This window comes from Mus caroli, chromosome 18 (genome assembly GCF_900094665.2).
Source record: "Mus caroli chromosome 18, CAROLI_EIJ_v1.1, whole genome shotgun sequence".
Lineage (NCBI taxonomy): Eukaryota > Metazoa > Chordata > Mammalia > Rodentia > Muridae > Mus > Mus caroli.
The window spans coordinates 589,136-594,087 of NC_034587.1; positions in this window are offsets into that span (position 1 = coordinate 589,136).

The window sequence follows — 4,952 nt, forward strand, 5'->3', positions numbered from 1 at the left end:
GGTAGGGAAGTGGGGGGCGCTATGGGGGACTTTTGGGATAACATTGGAAATGTAATTGAGGAAAATATGTAATAAAAATATTAAAAATTAAAAAAAAAAGAAACCTGTTTTCACTTAAATTGTGGTGTTTCTTCCACTACAGATAAGGCATCATTATTTCTTACTGTGAAGAGTGTTTTCTTTATATTTTCTTTTCAAATCTTCATCATGGTGTATTTTGGTGGAATATTTTGGAGATTGGTGTTGCTTGGATTTTTTTTTTCAAATTTTTTTATTTGTTGTTTTAAGTTTTTCATTGAATTTGGAAAGTTTTGTCATTTCTTGTACACAGATATATCTTGACCATATTTTCAAGTCAATATGTAACTTTTTATTTATACTAGATACTTTGTGTTTGCAGAGATGACAGCTGGTTAGTAGTTACAGCAAGGAGTGAATGCTGACCTTAGAATAGAGGGTACAGGAGAAGCTGTCTTTACAACTGTCTGTTCTTCTGAGTAGTAGACTTTAGGAGGGATTAGGACAATGGCTTGAAAGAATAGTGTGAGACAGAGATGGGAGTAGGAAGGAAATAAGATTAAGATTTTCTGAGTACCTATTATGTGCCAAGCAGTTTATACTATAAACTTACGTAGTATTAGTAATAACCTTTTGGATCTGTCATTTTTCTCAACAGTACAAATAAGGACTCAGAGAGACTCTGAGACCAGTGCAAGTCCTTCAGCTAGTGCCTTGCAGGGACAGCAATGAAAGAGAGGTCTGTGTATCACAGCTAAGAAGACAGTAGTTTCTGCACAGCCTAAAAGCTAAGAAGCAAATGGGATTTTAGCAGTTGCTGTTACTTCTAAGTCTATGAACCCACTCTAGGGGGGCTCCTCAATTGAATTCCAACTTTTTTTCCCAAACAAAACAATAAAATACATGCAGGGTTGAAATTTGAGTCCCAGTGCCCTGAGAGCACAGCCACTTGGCCGCTTGTGAGTTTTCAGGGAGACTGAAGGTAACATGTTGTGGGCAATTACAACAGATAAAAGGTAATGGAAGAACCACATCTGTCTTGCTGATTTGGCTTAGAGAAGAATTCTGGGTTAGGAGATTTAGTCAAATTACTTGACCAGCTTTAGCTATCCCTAATCCTAATCTACAGCAACCTTCGAGGTACCCATTGTCTAACGGGGAGGATCTCCTGACCTCATGGGTGCAGAGATGGGGCTTGCACCATCAAACAGTAAGACACATGATGGTTCTCACCCTGTTTCTGACCCTACTGATCACTTTACACAGGCCACTCTTTTCTTTTCCCGACCCTGGAAAGGCCACAGAAGTGCCTAGGAGGAGAATGTCATAAATAGATTCTTATCTTTGCTGACTCTTCAGGGACCAAAATATTTTCCAAATAATCAGACAAAAGTCCATTAGAGAGACACTTCCCTGCCTTAATGGCTCCATAGAAACCTGGAATCCAGGTGCTAAAAGGCCAAACTCTCCCCATGGCCAAGCCTTCATTTAGTTTTGAGGATGTGTGGTCTAACAGAACTTTCATTTGGTATACTGTAGCCTCTCTCAGCCCTGAAGTAGGCTGATCCAGACTTTGACCTTGCTTCCACTGTGAAAGAAATTACCTAAGGTGGAGCCTTCTGACCTAGATGGCTCTTTTGTTCTTCCCACCTGCCACTGCTCTCTCCAAGACACTGCTACCTGCTGAGAAGAACCTGAGTCATTCCGGAGGAACATCCTATTCTGCACATTGCCTACAGGCTGGCTCCAGACACCAAGAATGGACTGGCGGGGGATGGGCCTTACCCTTTTATAAGTAGACTCTTGTAGTAAACTGGAGAGCCTTGAACAGAATCATGTCTTGGCTTCGTTAACCTCTCGCTGTCTAAGTCTCTTTCAGCCCCAGCCTGCCTCCCTGGTGTACCCGGTCCTTGTAAGCCACAGGCCGGCATACAACAGTATACAAATAGCCTATTACTATTCAAAAAATATTAATGGATTAATTTATTTACTCTTGTATGTGTACATGGTGTGTGCATATATGGTGTGCCTGTATTTGTTTGTTCTAGAGACTGAGCTCAGCTCTTGTGCTGTAAAGCAGTTTACCTAGTGAGCCATCTCACCAGCCCCTACTCCAAACTTATTTTAAAATATTTTATAATTATTAATATTGGTTGTTGTTATTAAATTGTGTGTTTATGGGCATGTCTCTGTGTATGTGGGTTTGTGCATGTGAGTGTGGTACCTCTGGAGGCCAGAAGAGGGTGTTGAATCCTTTAAGGTGGAATTCTGAGCAGTTGTGACCTGCCCAGTATGAGTGCTGGGAATCTAACTCAGGTCCATCTCTCCAGACCAAGAAGGATTCAAAACCTATTATTATAGGTTTGTCCTACTAACTATAACTTTCAGGTTTCTGTGACAAAAGATGATGCTACACACTCATCATATGTCATTTAATACTCCTCTTAGGATTGTCAAATGTCCCCATAAGCTTGTGTGTTTGAACACTTGGTCCCTGGATGGTGGTGTCATTTAGAAAGGCGTTGGGATCTTTCGAAGGTGGAGCCTTGCTGGAGGAAGTACATTTGTGGGTGTGAGCTTTGAGCGTTTATAGTCCAACCTTCCTCCAATATTCCTTTCAGCTTTGTGATTGTGACCATTCTATTCATACACACACACACACACACACACACACACACACACACATACACACACACACTCCGGACCAGCAATGCAACCCTGTCTCCACACCTGTCTTGAAGTGATGGAGTATAAGCCCAAACACGCTCTTTTTCTTCTTTTCCTTCTCTTTACTTTTTTTTTTGGTCAGGTTATTCCATCCCAGCAACACAGACAAACTAATACACTGAGCATGTAGGATGCCTGTATTTCCTGACCTACTTCCTTCAGACCAAAGCACATGACTGCTTCTCACCAGTGGGATAGGCAAGTTCCAAATCCAGTCTTTAGACTTACTGCATCAGAGCACATATCCCATTCTCTCCCTGATTAAGCAGCCATGAAGCTCATTGCTGAGCTCACCTCATCAAAAGATGGAGATAGCCTGGATCCTTGAATCCCCAGGTAGAGGAGACAAAACCTGAGCAGTGATCTCACATAAGCCTTTTTGGGCTAGGTGACTGGAATTTCTGTATGCTTAGATTAGTATAGGATAGCCAGAGTTGTCTGCCCTCTCCTTTCACATCCTCATTCTCTGTTCCCCAACTCATGTACAGAATCTCAGCTTTTTATTGAAGGACTAAGTGCCCTCACTCTGAAGCCCATCTCACCTCTACTGTCAAGGGGGTTTGATTTCCTCTGAAAACCACCATTTGGAGCAACACTGACTTAGATGCACACATTCTTTTTATATTTAGTTTTGTGTTCAGTGGTGTCTGTTGTACATTTGGGCCATTAAATCAAGATGCTAGCCAACATTTCCAAGGTCCCAACTGACCAAATTTGAGCCAGCCCACACACAAAAAGCCACAAGAGCTAAGGCATTTTGTAACCATGCACACAGGATTCAGGAATTAACACAATTGGATTTGGGCTAGTCTGTCTATCAGTGCCCTTACACTTTCCAAACATGCGAATGCCTGCTCTCAACAACCCCTCATTTCTAACTTTGACACTCTGAGACTCCTCTGAAGACACAATCTCTTCCTCTTTCTCCTCTTTCCATTCTTAAGCTTTGTTCCTCAACTCAATCTACCAGAAGAGCAGCTTTTTAATGAAGGCTTAACCGTTCATCCTCCAGTCATCCATCTGACTTTTGACCAACCTCTGCCAAGTTCCTACTACCTGGCGTGATAAAATCTTACCACACTGTTGCACTGGACTGCTTTCTGCCACTTGTTAGAGGACTGGAATGTTTTTGGTCTGCTCTAACTCTAACATATGACAATTGTTAGCAAAAAGAAAATAGAGAAAACTAAGTAATCTCAAATAAGAAAAGGCAATACCATGATAAATACTAGAAGTTTTAAAGTTTGTAAGGAATGAAAAATAATAAGAGGTTAATATCCATCAAGGTTTTTTGGGAAAAATTCCAGAACTTTTCAAAGACTAGATAATTGCTTACCTATGTTTAACAAAGTGATCTAGAGTAGCTTCCAAGCTTTTTCTCTAAGTCTTTTCTACACTAATTTATTTATTCTTCTCTTTGTGGTAGGGGAGTACAGGCCCTATTCATGCACTTGTGGAGGCCTGAAGACAACGCATGGGCTGACTCTTTTCTTTCACCATGTGGATCCCAAAGTTTGAACTCAGATCATCAGAGCAGTGGTGAGAGCCTTCACGGAGGAGCATCTCACCAGCCAGCATTTTAGAATATTAGAAAACGGAAGTAGATTTAAACTTATATTATGAGACCACATAAAATTAGATTCAAATTGTAAGCACTAGTAATAGGTATACATATCAATTATGATTGGGTATTCTAAATTTTTGCATGAATACTAGGCAATAAAAGCAATGATGTATTAAAATAATACATGATAACTATATATAGTTCAGCTCTGCAATGTGCACAAGTTTTAGCATCAGGAAAATCTAATGTCTTGAGATTAGTGATAAAAGCACATTATCTAATCATCAGATACTGAAACCAATTTTTACAACATGTAATGACAATTTTAAAGAATAGTATTTTCATGAAATCAGTTATAAAAGGCCTCTGCCTTACCCTGACTTAAAAATACTAGTTATAAACTTAGAGCAGGTACTGCATTTAATGAAAGAACATTACAATTAGTTTTACTGGGTTGGGGGTATGGGTCTGTGGTACACTGTAGTGTAAGCAAGACCTTGAGTGTGAACCTTAGTATTGCAAAAGCAGAAAAGTACTTTCTGCTCAAGTCAAGGAAAAACCTAGAATATTTACATCAGTCATTTTTATTCTACATTTTTTGGATGCAATGTTAACCAATAAGTCTCTCTCTCTCTCTCTCTCT